Raw genomic sequence first — 19,712 nt, forward strand, 5'->3', positions numbered from 1 at the left:
CGATACGGATGCAGGTAGACGCCTACCTACTTCTGAGATTTATTAATTAGCACATGCCCCCATTTAATGAAACCTGCGTGCCCTCTACTGGTACATGCATGCATTCCCAAGAACGTCAACACTCCTAAACTGAATAGCCTTACATACAGAGCTGCTGTTGCAAGCTCCTTGGACAATGAGTGCATGCTTGTCCTGGCATGCTTCCACATGCAATACAGAATAAAATGAAATTAAGGCCCTCATTTATTCTAAACATCACAGTTGTTTTGTCCTTAAAATTGTTCGGTGGTTTTATGCCTTTGTTTTCAGGACATTTTCTGCTGAAAGGTACCATTATAATTGCACAGTGCATGTCTCTCTCAGAGATTTTGTACGCATTGATCCATTAAGGAGTTGGAGTAAGGGGATGTTGCAGAGGACGGACAACACAGAAGCCTGCAGCAACCATAGACCTGTTCTGAGCTGCTCCCAAGAAAAAGAAGTTCCGCTTTCCAGGATTAATCCATTATCAAAAGCTACACTAACTCCTGGCTAATCTGTATCAATTACTGAGTACAGACACAAGCAGTAGAGGTCATTTTAATAAGCGGTTCGCTCCTTAAATTGCTTCCCCTGCCAAATCAAGTCGAGATTGCTGGGGATCATAACTAAGGGATCATTAGCTTAACCCATATGACAGCCTCTTCTGCAGACCCTTCTAACTATTTATACTGCCAAACAACAACAGCAACAGCAGACCCTAGAAGAATATGGGATAGCTCTTTTTAACACGGGAAAATAAAATCATCATAGAATGGTTAGAGATGGAAGGGACCTTAAAGATCATCTACTTCCACCCCCCTGCCATGGGCAGGGACACCTCCCACCAGACCGGGTTGCTCACAGCCCCATCCAGCCTGGCCTTGAACACCTCCAGGGATGGGGCATCCACAGCTTCTCTGAGCAACATGGGCCAGTGTCTCACCATCCTTAGAGTAAAAAATTTCTTCCTAATATCTAATCTAAATATAGCACAAACCACAGGATGGGTGGGGTGAAAGGGGCATCAAATGAAGACAAATATGCCCATATACTACCAGCTGGTGCCAGTACCCAGAGAGAAGCTGATAGTTGCCTGCAGTTGGATGGTTCCCAGGGGGAAGGGGACATGCCCAAGTACCACTCATACGTGGTAGTAGAGCAGAGGAAAAAAAAAAAAATAAAAATCTTCCTGTGCCCTAGGCAAATGCCATGAAAAAAATAAAATCTCAAAAAAAGAATACTTTCATGCTTCACTAATGGCATTTAAAACAATAACAACAACAACAACAGCGGAAACAGCTGAGTGCAGGGCTGACTCTCTGCCTTGGGAAGTGTGTTGGCGTATAGTGATCTGTTCCTGGCAAGTGCACAGCATCACTGGCACAGGTAGTGCTGTGAGAGGGCATCAAAAGGGTTAACCATGGCACATCAAAGAGAAGGTGCAGGCGTGAAAGTAACTGAAAACTGGCTGGCCCAGGGCGTATTAAAAGCTGTGTAAATTTGAAATGCTGCTTATCTACAAGACTCAGCTCTGGGCACTGATGTAGTGACCTATGCCAGTGAGGTTTGGTCACAAGAGAAAGTTATTGCTTAGATGCATATCAAGGACTCCCAACTATTCTTTCTGTTCCTTTTAAACTGAGCAGAAGCTATTGCATCAGCATGTGAGTATAAACCAGAGTCTAACTGCTGCAGAAGACAGAAATGTCAAACAGCCTGTCAGGAATAGAAATCAGAGTTATATTCGGTCCTGCCTGGATGAAAGTGTAGCACAAAATGACCTATAGTGGCATCTTCTCTATATTTCTGTGATTCCACTTCATTATTAAACTCCATTCTCACTGTGGTCTCATCCAGACTAAAAGAGGTCATGTCCAAACATGGAAGCAAACACAGCATTACACACAATTTTATGCCCAAAGTACTGCTATTTCAGCTCTGTTAAAGTATCGTGATCCACCCTGGGGAAGGAAGGGGAGCTGAGACAGGTACAGGCAGATATTTTTCCAAAGTGCTAAAATGTATGAGTTTCAAAGCAGAATATGGCTGGAAAGGGGCAAGAAGGCTCACTAACCCACAGGTACTAATGCATTTTGAAACATGACCCATTTTACAGAGTCAGGGTATAGCAAATGTCCACACTGTGTTTCTAATAACGCCTGTGAGAGCGATAAGGGACACTGTACAGTGCTGTTGCAGGTACAAGAAGCTGTACGTGAAGGTGAGCAGGAGATGGAGCCCGGCCAAACGCTACAGGCCCAGGTTCCTGCCATACGCACACACACACATTATTTTTCCAAATCCAGACACAAGCTTATTCATTTCTATTTCAAGGATGCACACACTGTACTAGAGACGCATTCTCAGTAGCAAGTATCTGTCCCTACATGCTCAAATTGTCCTCCTATAGCTACTCCAGCTGGCTGGTGATGTCTGTTAGAGCTACGTGACTACCAGTGCTCGCGGTTCCCCCAGCCACTCCACATTAATTACTGAACAGCAACAACCCAAACTGCATAAACAACTCATCTGTGTCTAAAACCTTCATTCTGGTTGCACATCCTCAGTATTTGGTTGGACTGGGAGGAGACTAGATCATCTCCCTTTCCTCCTTCTCCTCAGAAGATACAAAGGAGACATGAGCTAGGAGGCTGACTCTATTTTTATATAAATAGATATTTATATAAATAAAAATCCTGCCCAGATGGGAAAATTCTGCCTGACTCCAGAAGCTTTTATATATGTGTGTGTGTGTATATATAGATATACATAAAACGTATATTTAAATATAGATATAAAAACTGTTGGCCTCCATCAGAAACCAGATGCTGGCTCAGTCAGACCCACGACCTGTCCCAGTACAGCTGTGCTGGTGGAGCAGAAGGGCTGAGGGAGCGGTTGGCTCTGAGCAGCCTCGGTCCCTGCCTTCCCCTCCGCGCTGCCTGCGGGCACAGGTGCTCTCCCTGCTGCCAGTTGCCTTGCCCACTGCGTGGTAGCAGCATAATTGTCAGAGCGGGTTTCTGAACCAAACAAGTTAGCTTCTGGAGCCTGGCATGAGTTTTCCTATCTGGCCAGGATTAAAAGTGTGTTAGGTGGGTTTCCTGATTTCCTCCTACCATCCTTGAAGCTGAGAGCAAAGGAAGAGGAAGCAGCTTTAGAAGAATGGGGTTAGGTAATAAATATCAGAAACATTACTACAACTTCCAGCCTGTGAGGACATTAGCAAAGATCTTCAAAGAGTGAGATCTTGAGCTGCATTTGTGCAGAAGACTGAGGGGAGTGGTAGTGGGACTCCAACAGACCTTGCTAGTTTGTGGGCCACCTTAGCTCCTCGTTACTAATGCTCTTCTGCTTAGCAATGGGTGAACAGCAGGATCTTGGCTAATAGAAGTAACCATACTTCAGTTTTAAAGCAGAAAAATATTTATTACTTTCCTGGATCCAGTTAACATCTGGGTATTCAGCTCAAGAGGTTTAGAAGGTTGCCTGCCAGGCCTGTCTTCATTTCTCCTAGATGTCCTGATCAAGCAATGAAGAGTTATAGAATACTGGATTTTACTCTTTTAGTCAAAACAAATATAGAAAAAAAGTTCTTCATTTCCTGTGAACAGATCTGGCTCACTTAGTGTCTTCTCATGCCTTAATCCTAAGCTTACAGTGACCTTAACACTTGGCACTTGTTACTGCATGTATCCTCGCTACTAACAACCAGCAGCAACCACAGCACTCGCTGCAGAATCAAAGCAAGCAAAACTTTTCTCTCATTGGTGTTTTAAAGAAAGAAATAGACTATTTCAAGATTTTAAGAGCAATTCCTGTACTCAGAAAGATCTTAAAGTTTAAGTGAACTGGGAGTACTCACTAACAGTGACTCATTGATAAACCTAGAGAATGAAGTCCTGTTTCCACCCAAACAGCAGATAGCCTGCGCAGTACAAGTTCTCCCGCTTCCACCTCAATCTTCTTCTGACGTCATGTCTAGGGCTGAGAAAGTTGCTTAGTCTCCACATCCATTCAATCATACTATTCTTGGAATTAGATTTGTGCCTTCAGGCCTCAACCAATTCAAGACTCAGTTGTATGAAGCATTCATAACGTGAGACAGTCCCTGCCCCAAAGAGCTTACCATATAAATAGCACTTTCTAAAAGCAAAGAGCACACAGTCAAGCTTTGCATTTCTGTATCAGACTGTCCGCAAGGATGCTAATTATTGCCAGGATAACTATGGGTTTATGATGTGAAAATCTTGTCTATTGGGAATCAAATCTCATATCCAGCAAAGCAGCCATCAGACGAGGGTAACTATTTTTAGGCTACTTCTGACCTTTCAGAAAGTAAGGACTGTTCAAAAAGATGATTAAAATACTAAGTAAATTATGCAGAAGAGTTGAATAGTCTGAAGAAAATGTAACTTCATTTAGTCTTGCATAATGCCTTTGGTAACACGGTTAGATTCTTCTGGCCCACAACAGTCAAATTTTCCACTGTAGTGTTAGGATGTAAGCGGGGCTGGTTATTGAGTAATAGAGAAGGCTTTCTTATTTGTGCAAACTTCTTAACCTTCAAGAGAACAAAGATTAATCAACAACATTGAAGAGGCTGCTGTCATGAGATCCAGTCATAAGATTTGCAGGGACTCCTGCAGGGGTTGCAATCCTTAAAACTGGTTTGGAATAAAATCTGAGACATGGGAGCACATAGAGAAAACATTTCCCAAATAAAATCCAACACAGTTGTTAATAATGGAATAAAGGAGGTTCTACCATTGCAGTAATCTGGAGGGCAACGACCAGTCCCAGTGCATGAAGCAGACGTTGTGAGGTCGGAAGACAGGGCTTCCTGGTTACCTGGTTTGGTATTTAAAGCACCCAACTGACTTTCAAAGCAAGAGCTCCTCATTTTGAAAATGACTTCCGCAATGATGGCCAGTGTACCTTTGGACTCGCTTCTCTGGTCTCAGGCTGTTTACATGTGTTAACATGGAAGTGACATAAAGGGAAACCTCTGTACCTTAAAGCAAGGTACCTAAGGGACAGACAGCTGTGTGGCACAGGCAAGCATCTACACATAGCTGCAATCTACATGCTTCCAAGAAACTGTGGACAGGATTTTCAGAATTCTTTAAGATTGCTGACCTCACCCTACTCAACATCAAAATTTCCACTCCTAATTGGAGGAGATCTACACAGATGCTGAGCAAGCTCTTGAACACTGCCTGAAGGGATGTTTGGTAGTATTTGAAAAGGGGTGGGCTGTGGTGTTCACATGCTGTTCTCATGCCTTCAGCCATACTGATCGGCTTGTGACAGGACTAGCGAGTTTCTTAAATTCCTTAACTAGGAAAGAAGCCCCCTCTCCAAGCTTGTCACATAAGGCAGCCTGAGGCCTGAGACAGGGTGGGCTCAGCTTGTCACATCACCTTTCTCTGAGCTGCTAAATATCTTTCATTGTGGCTTCCGCTAAAGTGCTTAATGCTACTTGTGAGTTGGTACAGCACTGACCAAGTTGAGGAGCTGGGAAAGTACCAAGCCACGATCACATTAGAAGATGCCTCCTTAACTCCCAAAACTTAACTACAAAAATCCTTAGTTATCTACCAGGGAAATAAAAATCCCCAAACATCCACGTATTGAAACATCTGAGGCTTTGCTGCCAGACCTCTCAAGACAAAGGAGAAAGGGAACAAGTAGCTGGTAGGAACCATACAAATGAAGGAGCTGAACTTAGAGAGAAGATTCAGCTCTCTGGATAACCTGGGGGAGAAATAAGAACTAGGAAAAGCTGGAAGCAGTTGGCTTGTACAGCTGACTGAAGAACAAGTTCCTGATGAGGAACCAATGGAATTAGTCATAGGGCTAAAAGGCTGGGCTGGGTGCAGGGGAGACTGTGGGTAGGTCCAGACCTGCACATTGTGTCTGAAAGCAGCAGATGCAGATGAGCCAAAGCCCAAAGGCCTTGTTTTTTCAGCTACCCCTAAATAAAAATGAATCTGGCACAGGAAAGGATGGTGAAGGCAAGCAAGTGCTCTACGTGGAACGTTTTGCTGAGTTTTCCATAGGCTGTCAGCACGTCTTTGAGCACTTCAGGGCAGTCAGGGAAAAAACAAAAAAAAGAAAAAAGAAAAAAAGAAAAAAAGGAGGAAACCAAAAACCCCAGGCCAAGCTGAAGGCAAAGCAGTGAGGGTTGGGCACAACAGCCTGCAAAGGGCGCCCCTGAGGAGCTGCAAATCACACACAAAAGAAAAAGTGTGTGAAGAATTAAGGCTTGCCTTTACAGGATCCAGTGGCTGGGGACACAAAGGTGCGCAAGGGGGAAGGGAAGCAGAACCCAGGCTCTGTGCCAACCCAGATAACCAAGGGGACCGGAGGAAGGAAACCACAAAGCTCTGCAGTAAACAGAGGGATTAGGAGACGCGTAGATGAACCAGTCAGACAAAGCAACTGACCCAAAACTCTCTTCTCAAAACTCAGATAAGATTTGTGTTTTAAAAATATCCAGTGCTCTCTTCTCCTCCCACTTCCTATAGATTTTTTTTTTTTTAAACACTTTCTGGTTTTGGCTGGGATCGGATAAGAAGGTGCCAGGATACTGCTAAGAAATCTGTCTGTTCTCACAGTGTTTCTGGCCCAACCAGGAGTAGGAGGGAGCTGGACTCTCAAGAGAGAGTCTGCTTCCATTTAATTTCCAGGCCAGTTTCGCAGACTTACAAGGTCAGGGTAAGGTGCCAGACTTCTGGGTGCTGCTGAAAAAACCCCTTGGGCCCTTGGAAACTTGTTCCTTCTCAGCTGTCAGGAGAAATGTTGTAAACACAAAGGGAAGAGACTTGAGGAAAGATGGTGTCACTGGTAGGCTACTGACATCCCACTAGGAAATACGGAGGGTTAGAGCCTCCCATGCCACCTTCTTTTCCAAACGACCTCCTCCTTTTTTTCCAGGTCTCTGTGTGTAACAGAAGCTGCTTAGCTTATTTAAAACATTAAGTCAGGGACAGCTCCTTGGTTCCACAGTACCAAGCAGACACCAAATACAAACGATTTCATTAACCTCTTAACTGTTTCTTCCAGTTCTGTATTTACACCTTAAAAAAATATTGAGGAAACATTTGTCATTGTGAGTTGGGTGATGTAGGTAACATCTGGTTAAAATGCCAGCAGATGCTGGAGGGTTTTCTGGGCGAGGGGCCCCCGCAGGCTACTCGCTTATTTGCTGTAATTCCCTGGGGTAGCTGGGGGTGTTTTGAGGAGGCCGGAGAGGAAAAGTGTTCAGGGGCTGATGACTGAAAGGCAGGAAAAGCCTCCCCGAGAGCAAGCAGAAGCAAAAGCAAAGCCTTGTGGGAACTGTCAGCGTGGGTGTAACTTTGTAGAGGTTTGGTTGTTTCTCCTCCTCCTGTGGCAGCAGAGCCCACATCAGCACCATTCTGACTTTCGGCTCCTGTCGCAGCACTACTCTGTTTGCGTAACTGTTTTCCACAGACCAGCCCTGACAAAAGCTTAAAGGACTTTGTGATGACCAAGTGTCATTAAGCCAATGGGGAAACAGTGCTGAACATGTCACCCAAAGGGCTGATGGAGTCAGTACAAGAATTTGTCTAGCTTTTCTTTAGCACTTCTCTGGGGTTAAATTCGCAGCCCTTTCAGCATACCAAAGAAATCACCCATGCAAAAACATTCACTTTAACAAAAACTCAACCCACCTATAATCAAAGACAAATCATACTTTCTGGAATTCAGGGGAGGGAAGCAGCAAGGATCCATATTTTAGATGTTGAAAGAAACCGCCACCTTACCTCTAGATGCAATTCAGATCTTTATTATTTTCTGATTTTTATTCTTCTTATGGCAGAAAGTTACTTCAGCCCAACTCTCTCTACGCTGCCAGCACCACTTCCACACAGCCCAAAGGAAGCAACACCTATCCTCGCTCTCGCTTTACATAACTGACATGTCCAAAGCAGAATGACTGGAGCAAGAAGTCCCATACCAGGCACAGAGCTAGCAAGAGACAGAAAAACAGGATATAAAAGCAGCCGCTTGACTTAAGGTAAGTGAGGGCAACATATGATGCATATAAAAAATAAATGTTAGTAACTCCAAAATACATCTGAACAAAAGTAAATTCAGAATGAGCATATCTTAATGCAAACTCACACTCAGCTTATCAAAAGACACTGGGTAGGAATAGGATTTGTCTCTCCTAGTATCATATATGGAGTGTATTTAACAAACAAATATCACACTTCCAACCTCTTACTCCAGCAGAAATACAGATTTCTGAATCCACCTGCATATTTCAGAGGCTTTCTGAGGCTTAAGAATTCTTCTAACAGGACAAAATTCTTTGTTGGTGTGATCAGGCCTAACAGACATTTATACATGCCTTTCTCCCTACATGCATATTTTTTCTGTTTATTTAGGAATTTCCCCCCGCTTCCCAAGTGAAATCTTTGATGTCTAGGTAGGATTGACACAGAAGACCCTCTGTGGTCCAGCAGCTCTTAGAAGGCCTCTCTGAAGAAATCTCTTTTCTGAAAGATTTTGGCATGTCTAGCAAGGGCACATGTGCAGATGCAAGGAGCTCTCTGGAAGATATCCTTGAAGGTATTGAAAACCTGGCTGGCCATGGTCCTGGGCAATTTGCTTTAGGCGACCCTACTTGAGAACGGGGGTGGGATGACATGACCTCCCGAGGTCCCATCCACCCTCAAGCATTCTGTGATTCTCTGGGTACAAGCCCAGGGCGGTGGGTGATGAAAAGAACCAGAAATAGAGACATACATTTTATCCACAATGAAAATTTTTCACACCGTCATGTTCATATGTCTACCCCAAACATGGACTTGCCTTTGTAGAAGATGTACAATATTAAAATTATTTTTAAGAACCTAGGAAAGATGTGAAGAACAAGCTCACCATGAGAGACAAGCTACAACCTTCACTGTGAAGCAGATACAAGATTTCCAGTTGTCAGCTATGCCACAGCATCTCTGCAAACCTGTTTTAAGTGGCACAAAAACCCCCAACCTACAGGTTTTATTAAAAAGTAATAAATACTGTACACGTGCCTGCTTTATCTACAAAATGTTTAAAATCAAAAAAAAAAAAAGAAACATGGGCTCTTAATTTTCAGCGCTGCACAGATGATAGGAAACAAGGGCACAAATGGATATCCAAAAAACCACCATAAAAGACATTTGATTTTCTGACTCTGAGCTTAGTAAAGATGTGGAAATACTTTCCACCATGTCAGTCAAGGCAGTCATAATATGCATGAATGCTAAAAGAACGCCCAGGGCTGGGAGAGGAAACAAGGATGAACCACCTGACGGTGTTCATTATACAAGGTATCATCTACCATCTCAGAAGAAAGGATTTTAAAACCTTCTAAAGATACAGAGCATTTTCTAAAAATAACTTTTGAACATCAGCATCTTGTTTTGAGATTATTCAAACAGCAGTAGCTTCTATCATCCAGTCACTTCTGGGGAGAAGGGCAACTACACAGTGTGATGTATAAAAATACACGACCTCTTTGATGTTATATGCTGCCAGATAATTAGCAGAATTGCACAGCCGGCTTAATGTTAGAATTATTCGGTTGTGTTAAGTATTGTGGGTTTTAACATTGGCAGACATGCTCAAAGCCTCCAATCGGAACAATTACAATTTTAAGTCACAAGCAGTAACTGTAAATTAACGTTCTGAATGTTAGTTGGTCACCCCATAAATTCCTCAGCACTATAATACATTTTTCAGTGCACTGAGCCTTGACCTAATGACTACCCTCTAGTGATCCAAGAGTGGAGTTCATGTTTGTAGGCACTGAACTTTAGGGAGTCTTTGAACAAAAACCATGAGGCGGATATGTAATGCATCTAACAATCCACTGGGGAACACAACAAAAACATTAATACTTTAGCCAACCATGTAGCTTTAGGCTTCAGAAGACAAAAGAAAATAACCTACTTATTAAATCGCCCATTCTTCCCAATACTTTTAAATCACAGGCTGAATAAACGTTTTGAGTAGTTCAATAATCTCTCTCTCTCTAGGAAAGGAAGAGTTAATGGACACAGCAGATGATGGAGAGTTTCACCACCCTTCCTAGAATACGACGGCTGGTGGGCCCTTGACAGCAGCAGCTGCAGGCTCGCTCACAGCCTGCTCCCCAGCTCAGCTGTCATATTACATATCAGGATATAAGGAACCTCTCTTGGCCTAACAGCTGTCTCCCTTAATGGATTGCCCAGTTCACTGCTTCCAGACATCATCAGTTTCCCTCTGCTCAAATCCTCTTTGCACACGTTCGTGCGGTTTCTGGTTCAAACCTGCCCTGGGGATAGAGGAATGGTCGAATTCCGGACTACCTTTGCACAGGCGAGAAACAGAATCGTTTTGTTCTGGCATTCAGGCTGGAAACCAGATAATCCTATAAGTGAGCTGAACCGGTCACAGTGTGAAGTTTTCAGAGAAAGCAGTTATAATTTCATAACAAACTTCAAAATAAATACGGTAAACACGTGCCTGTCAAAGACTCCTCTTTGAAGGATGCCACAGATAGCCATCTTCCTAAGCAGACTTTTACTTCCTTTAGTGGAAACAAAATAGCGTGGATAAGTGCCGAGACGTGTCTCTAAGTGAACTCGTATTCAAAAGTGAGGCTCTTATCTTTGCAATCTTCTCACTGCGATAGGAGAGGGGTAAGCAAAGCCAAGGTTAGATACTGTTCGGCTCACAATAGGAGCATGTGGTGCCTTTCAGAGCATGAATGCCAGTTTTTTACTGCAGGTGCTCTTGTGGTGTGGCCACAGGAGGAAAGCGATAACTGACATCCTTTTCCATTCAATTTACAGTCAAAAGAGTTTTTGTAATTTGGTAGTTGACTGGCTGAAGCTCAGCCCATATGGTAGCTGTTGTTCGGCACAGGAAAAAAAAAAAAAAAAAAAAGAGTACAGTACTTAAATCGGAAAGAACAGGCAGTCTGTGCATACACTCAAAGCTTCAAGGGGGTTCTGGCCCACTTTCATTCATATTTAAATGTGCATGTTCACACTGGGGACGGGGACACCAAGCCACATTTCCTAATATTGCAAATTACTGCTTTACTTTAGGTCTTGTGTGTTATATACAAAGAGGAAAAAAAAGCGAATGCAGATTTGCATCAGTGTCCCATGAGGAATGCTGAAGGTTAGAAGCAAAACCAGCTGGAAAATACATAAAGAGAACAACACAGACTACAGTCTGGTTCTTTTTTCAGAAGATTTCTCTCCCATTTGCCTTCTGATCAGCAGCTCTAAAAGGCCCAGAAGTCGCCGTCTACAGCACATAATTCGGAACACAAAGAAAACAAACACTACACAGATCATTTTAAATACATCTATGAGGTGAAATGTAATTCTGAATGGAAATGTCTGGACTTATGAGGGAAAATACACTGTTTTTTCTTTTCAGTCTTTTTAGAAAAGATTGGCTGTTATCAACACTTCCTTAAAAACATTTTTTAAAGTTTTAAATGGCAAATACCTCCCATGGACTCTTGCGGAAAAAAACAATACTTTGATTGAGAAACTGAAAGAATGACATTAAAATGAAAAGAGTAGAATGATGATTTCGGGTTAGTTTTGGCTGGGGGGGAGTACGGCAATATAAACAAATGATCAATACAGGGCACACTACCTGCTTGGAAAGAACATGCAATCTTGCTGGCCTTCTGACTTATGTTCTACAGCTATGGAGCTTCCCAAGAAAACAGGGAATAAAAGAGAATGGGCAAAGAGAAAAAGCAGCAAGCTGGAAGGAAGGAAAGGAAAAGGGGTCAAAGCTGATCTTTTTCACACTTGGATTTCACTACTGTCCAGCCAAGTTTTTTAAAACATTTATGGTATCACTGGGGACCTGGACCACGATTCAAAGTGGAGATGTGGTTATTAAAATGGTGATTAGCAATCACAAGTGCAGGGTTTGTGAAATGATGCTTGTCCTTTGCAAATGAATCCCAGAGACGGGGGCTTCACAGAAGTTGTATTTGCACATCACTGTACAGATGGCAGCTACCGCCAAGCTGCTTCGATTGTTGTCCATTTTCCCTTTAGTTTAGGATAGGACACAGATCACATTAATAAGCCAAAAAGGACACATGCCAGCCTGAAATAAAAATCAATCAAAAATGGTCAAAAGTAATTTCTACAGTCTTCCAACTAGTTCCCAAGCTGTCCAGTGTGTGTGTACCTTATCTTCTCAGGAACTGTTTTCTCTTCCTTTTGCATGTGAAAAGCCACACAAACATAACAGGAAACTGTCTGAATATGCAGGAGAAAGAGTGAAAGTCACTATGCGCAAATTGCTCTCAGACACACAAGTGATCTGAAAACACTGGGTTGATTTGGTTGATTTTAATGCCATTATATGAGGCATTAATTATGCGTTAGAAATACATACCAATAACACAGAAGACCTATATCACCCAAAAGTTAAAATGCACACAAGCCAACACATGGAAGGACCAACAAAGGAAAGAGGTTTTCTTTGCTTCAACCCAGTAATAGGCTGTGGCAAGAATATTAAGTTCTTCAGACTAAGAAAAATCACAGCTCATCACCCCTTGCAATACCCTGGATGACAACATGAAGGTATTTATCAGAGAAACTGATAGGCACTATACAGAGGTATTAAAAAAACCCCAAACAAACCATTTGCAAGAAGCTCCACTGAGAACATGCGTTAAATGAGAAAATTGTCTTTGTTGGTTCAGGCAAAATTGGCCTTTTCTATAAACGAAGGCCATGTGCCGTAGGTAAACTGATACATTTTGATTCTTTTGCAATGTCTCTGCAATTTAAAAAATGGTCATTGTGGAGAAGAATTTCTCTTTGCTGTTGTGCTTCAGGCTAATTAATAAAGCTATTTGGATCACAGAATTAAAAGAAAATACCTAAATTACAGTTCAGCTAGACGTGCATACTATATGCATAGATATACATATATGGGTTGGCATATACTGCACATGTTAGGAACATTAAATGAGGCTATGACTATCCAAATTTAGTACCTTTAAAAAGTAGTTTTGAGCAGCTAAAAGTTAGTTACACATCTAACAATATTAATATAAGCATGTTGTTACTCCATACTATATTTCTGTAGGTTTTATTAGCAAGGCCAGGAGTCAACATTAGTGATTTGCAGTCTGTAAAAAGGATGATGTCATTGAAACGCAAAGAAGGTCAGAATCCCCAAAGACAAATTATCTTAACAATAGAGTGAGATCATTCCATATACTTATCTGCTCCAAGGAGCAATAATCAGACCTACATGTAAAGCCTATGCTGAGCATTAGATAAAAGCTACAGAGGCAGCACCTTCTCCAACGTAATACAAGTAGAGTGCTGTAGATTTTGCCCTGAGCTTCACTCATGAAAAAGCTTACTCTGCAAGGGTCCCAATCCCATTTATTTTTGCTACAACACTACAAAGAAAATGTTATAAGCATGTGTAAGCTTGAATAGAAGATCTGTTTCTATTTCTCCTACATGGAACTAAATAATGGGGCTCATTAAAAAAGGAGTTTGCCTTTGAACTTCCATGTAAGGTTTAATATACAGCTTTTCCTTGCCCTAAAATTCTACAGGCCGATTAAGATCCAAATCTGCGTGAAGAATAAAATCCCCCACAGGTTCTCAACCAGAATAAATCACTTTAACTTCTTTGACATAAAAGAGCTACAACACTAACTACTGTTAGCTACCAAGACAAGAGAATTACACACATTTATAATGTCTGAGAAAACATCCACGTTTTTGTTATTCCTTGAGTAATTTCTACCCTACTGGTTGTATCTCCATTACCTCCTGCAACATTTTCCTATGGATATGGGGGATGGAGGTTGCTGTATTGTGGCAAAAAGCAGGGACTGATGCTACTCATCTGCAACAGGAATGAGCAATTCATCAAAAATTAAAAAAGTTTTTAAAAATGACGAATTAATTTGTAACACGAGGTCCTATTTAGAAGTGAGAAGCGTAGAATTGTTAGCTTGCCCTTTCATCTCAAATAAATATAAATTGCCAAAGTTCAGTGCTTCTGAAGTGAAAAAGAAGTCCTACATAGTACATTTAATGAAGAATTGCAATTGTGCTCCCGCATGAGCTAACTAGCTTCCTGGATGTGGGTGTTTCATTTAAACTTCTAAGAGGACATCAAAACACATTTACATGAATATAGATCATTGCTTCCGCTGGGTGATTTGAATGCATCTTACAGCTGTGGAGAAGGATTTTGTCAGTATTCAAAACATCCTTCTTAAGAAAAGGAATTATTAACTTATTACTTTCTTTTTATACACACCAATAAAATGACACCCACCTCTGAACTCCCATATTCTCTTAGCAGCGACCCTCATCCTCCTTCCATTTGCCCTGTACCAGAACTCTAATACTTTTGCCTGACAGACATTCTGTGGCACATTCTGAGTTGACAGTGAATGCTCTTCCAGGTGGCAGGCATGCTTCACAGCTATTCCCACCTGATGCTATCACAATATCCCAGCACAGCCTACAAAATTTCTAAGATCAGGTCTTTCAATTACTGATTAATATTGGCGTACTGGAAGACCGACCATCACGAGGAAAGACCCCTTCACAAAATATGTTGCCTCTGGGTATTCCTTCTAGAAGGCTAGGATAATCTCCTTTTTTTTTTTTTTTTTTTTTTTTTTTTTTTTTTTAAACAAAAAAACCAAGCAAACAAAACCCAAGGCTGTTTCTTTAGCAGGAACTGCTGAGTGTGGAAACTCAGTCTCAGACTTCTTTCATGAGGTAGTTAAATGTTTGCTCACTTTGCAGATCATCTGTTCGGGTCAAGGTGAATGATGCAGCCCTATCAGTTGATCTCAGGAATGTGGTCCATTAAAGAACCATCCTGCCCTGAGGGACCCAACAGGGTGTATGTATGGAAGGCTGTATGAATTAATGCTGCATAAACCGGTAATGACTTCTGATTATGTATTATAATACATCCCTGAGCAATCAGCATAGAAAAAAACCACCCCAGATTTTGCCACCAGTTCCTCCTCTGCTACACAATCCACAAATCATTCATTTCACTTCCCACAAGTATGCATTTAGCTTTTTAAAAAACATTGTACAGCAAATTATGTAGTGTTCAAAAAGACATTTGCCAGGGCTGAAGGAAAAGAAAAAACACATGATAACTTGATGAGTTCCTGGGATGTTCTCCCCTATTTTTATCTCTCAAAAGAAAAGCCGCATGCTCTTTCGGAGTGTCATTATAAGTCAGTGATGAATATCATCACCAACAGTTTTGATATAGCAGCATCAGAAAAGAAAATATGGCATAATAGGGGAAGTCCCCATCTTTGGGTTGAAACACTGAAAATATACCGATGATTCAAAAGATTTGTTTAAATCCACAGAGTAAAAGGGATGCAAAATAAACAAACTCCCATTTCTTTGCTGTAATTCTACAAAAACCTTTTTAGAGGATAACAACATAAAACCAACGTAGCTCAAAGTCATGGAAAATATCCTTTGATTTGGAAATCAACAAAAGCTGCAGAATTTCAATCTCTAAGTATCAGGAACTCATTATTTCTGCAAACCTCCTCTGTAACAACTCCATCAGCCTTTCCAAAATAATATTTGTTGTAGCAAAAAGGCCTTTGAACCTACCAAATTCTAATTTTCTCTTCTATAAAGTTACCTCTAGTTGCACAACCTTCAAAAGTGAAGCTTGCCCATTTATCCAGTAATCACCTTTCTCTCATCTGGCCCCGATTACTGCTTCATCTACAACAGCATTTATTGTCAACAAAAGCAGAGTGAAAAGCTTACACTGTGACTTTTTGCCTTTTTGTTACTTAGTCAGGATGATTAAAGCCCATCTGAAATAATGTAAAATTGATTTTTACATCTGAAATACCAAACACAACAACTTGTCGTTTCTCTCCCTTTCGCTGAAGTGCTGGATAATGACGTTGTATAAGACTTAAACATTAAGTCTTTCTGTCTTTCACTGAGCAAAGAAGAAACGCCAATTCATAAGAACCAGGGAGAGAAGGAAAGCTCTAGCTGAGTTTGTAGTCTCATTTGGTATCACGTCCAGTCCCCCAAAGATTTAGCCTAAGCGCTTCAATTTACTAGTAAAAGCACAGTACACACACACACGTTTGCTCCGAGCCAAGCTAGGAGGGTTGTATTTTGAGAAAATCTTTATAAAATGAAATCCAAGGTCCAAAAATCAAAACAGAACAAACTATTCTTTAAAAATTTACCCTGATAAAAAGCAGCGGTAACTCAGCATACATCCAGCATGGAGGGAAGAATCAAGACTAACTTTTTCCCCCACAACAGCTCAATATTTTAGCAGATTTACTGTCAGCCTCCAGCCCTTCTGCTTTGGATCATGCAGACCCTGATCAAGAATTACATCTAGAGAAAAAGGCATCTGTTCAGGGACTATTAGCAGCTCTTTGTTTTATGAAGTGACCAATGTTTCCAAAGGATTCAACATCTTTTCTTTTTAAATAAGGATTTTGCAAGAAGCTTATCTGCAATGAAAAAAAAACACCACCGCTTTATAAAAAGTATTACAAAAGTCACTTTTACAGTTACAGTAAACGACCACAACACAGACATTAAGAGTCTGTCCTTCAAAACCACAGGTCTTTCATTTACTTGGTGGTTTGGGATTTTTTGTTTGTTGCTTTTAAAGTAAAATACTATATTTGGGGGTTCTCGTATGCATTTGGTTTTTTCTGCCATCATGGTGAAGCTGCAAACATTTTCATGTTTTTCTCTAATTTGATGCCAACATCAAGCTGGAAGGTTTTTTTGGGTTTGTTTTTTTTTTTTTTAATGAAAACAAAGATTCTGATGAAATACAAGACCTGAGGTTTTTAGGAAAAACAAAGTATCACAAGATTTGTCATAAAAACATGGTGTTGGCAACAGTAATAGTCTCCTTATGCACAGTAGCTTGCTATTTATAGGAGTGCTCACAAGTCTGCAGACATATTTCTGCTCTCCAGTAACAAACCTATAAAGAAAAAAGGCTCAGCTAGCATTAGCACAGATACCTGTCTCTTTGTAAGACAAGAACAAAATGGAAGTGGCACAAAAACCAGATCCTCATCTGAGAGAAATCAAACAGGACTCAACTGAAGTCACATAAACCACAACGAATTACCCAAAACGAGATAGATTCTGGTCCTAAATCTCAATCTATATGTACTAAAAACTGAAGGCTAGGCTGTATTACATACCACATTTCCATGTAATCAGCTGCAAAAGAAGTGCACATCCTCCAGGGAGGCAACACAAGGGAGTCAATCTGCCATACCCATATTAATGCCACGCCAGCCGCATGGCTGCGCTGAAGAGTGTCCGGCAAAGTACGTATGATTTTCATACCATTCAGCGATTCTTTCGAGCGTTCAGTGACTTTCTTCACTGAACAGCTCCTTTGTTCCTTCCAACCTAGGTTAAAGCCAATATCCACCTTCAACCGTTTTGGCCTTTGTTTTCCCTTCACTGCCTGCTCACAGGACATACACTCTCTGGGTTAACGGGGCCGACAGTACGGACAGGGGAACTTGACTCTTTTTATTGTCTAAGTGTGAATCACACATCGTATAACAATGACATTGCTCAAGTCCAAACTGCTAATATCAACAGTAAATCTGTTTATGCAACAAAAGCAAGGGAACCTTAAAGTTATTTCGCCTTTCACACATGTTTAGAAGATGCAGCTTTTTGCCATATTTTTCTTTTTTTAGTCAGGTATTAGGAAATACATAATTTAATTCTAGAGAATGCAAGAGAAAGATGTTACCTGCAAGCTCTAGAGCAAAAGCAGAGCTCAGCTTGTCAGCCACCAACTCTTGTCTGCACAGTTGGATATCTTCCTTTGTCAATTTTAGCATCTTCTCTTTGGCTTGGAAGAAACGACACTGATAAGCTCAAGCACAAGTAACAGCTATCAGGAAGCAGGACAGTTACTGTACTTCCCTTTTCTATAGCCCAAACTCTTCCAGCCCAGGTTGGCAGAGGCTTCTTCATGTACTGAACTGAGAGAGGACCACAAGAACAACAACAACAAAATTAAGGTGTTTCCCTTACAGCATTCTCTTACAGGAGAGGAGAGTAAGCTCTGTAACTTCATGACCTTGGGCTTTCCACCTCCATGCAGCCTGTGGATCTCAGAACAACATCCTTTCAAAATATACTTGCATGCAAATCTTCAGGCTCCACCTGTCCCAGCAGCAAGATTCAACAGAAGCCACGATTCACTGCTGGGGCCTGGCAGAAAGGGATGAAGAGGTTCTTCAGAGCTGCTTTGTATACAGTCAGTAAACTGGTACCCAGGGAATTGCTGCTGCTGGGAACGCACAGCTGCCTTCCACCATGCTCCCTGAAACGATGAGCCTGCCACAGTCAAGCAGTCTCCATGAAATCTACAGGACAGCGAGGGAGACAGAGAAACAAGCTATGGAGGCTTAGTTCTTCATGCTCTCCTTCGCAGAGGCAAGGCTATACAGATGACATGCTCTGACTGGTAATTACATTCTGCCTGTCAATGCAGCGCATCTTCCATAGAGCATACTTGCACACTATCTATTATTGAACACTTCTAGAGCAACAAAGCAATCTCATTATGCAATTAAAACAGTTACTATAAAGGCCGCCATACAAGTGTGATGTTATTTTTTCCCACAGCATTTTCACATTTCTTCTCCAGCCTTTCTCCTTCACACCAGCTGCAGTCGAATTACTCACTGGCCTTGATGCTTACAATGTTGGATATGATAGGAACAGACTAGACATTGTTTTAACACAGGAAGGTTAATTTAAAATAACCTTCCTAAGCTGTTCATACTGCATGACAGCAACATTACAAGGAGAAGACATGGATTCATAAACAGGATCAGCTTTCAATCCCCAGACCAGTGACAGCAGCACTTGTCACGAACATACTGTGCCTGGTCTCCAGGGGAAGCGCAGCCTCAGCTGCCGCTTACACAGCTCCTTCTGTCAGTCACTCCACGAAGCAACGCCAGCTTTTTCTTCTAAAGAGCCATTCTCTCGACCTCCTAAAGGTAAATGCTACCATGACAAGAGATGAAAGACAGAAAACAATTAGCAGCAGGTATGCTCCATAGCATGCCTGCTACTCTATTTCAGCACCAGTTGGCTCTGGATATGCCTGTACCACCGAGCAAATAAATCAGCCTTTGGAATTAGGTTGATTTGAATTCTCAAAGTGTCACTTTAAGGAGCATTAGAAAAATTAAAAAAAAAAAAAGGACTTATGGTCAAACACATATATTAGAGGCAACCGGAAACCACAGCTCAATGGTTGCAACGGCTCCTGCCATGAACATTTTTGAGGGTATTTTTGTCATCTCATTCCCTACTCCCACTATCACCAACCTTGACTTAGTATCCTTTCCTTTGAACAAAGTAGGAGTAAAATCTCAGAGTACCAGGTGGTAAGTCTAGCAAAACAGTTGTACTGCCTTCAGATGTGGCAAAGGAACAGGACTCCTGAAGCTGCCATCAACTTTGTTAAAGTCCTCTTTAAGCATGATGAAATCTGCCTATTCACCATGATCAACCTTCTTACAGCTCCACTAAGGACAGCATTTAGGCTTCCATTGCATGGTGGCCACTCCAAACCATGTT

This window comes from Charadrius vociferus, unplaced genomic scaffold (assembly GCF_000708025.1).
Source record: "Charadrius vociferus isolate BGI_N301 unplaced genomic scaffold, ASM70802v2 scaffold365, whole genome shotgun sequence".
NCBI lineage: Eukaryota > Metazoa > Chordata > Aves > Charadriiformes > Charadriidae > Charadrius > Charadrius vociferus.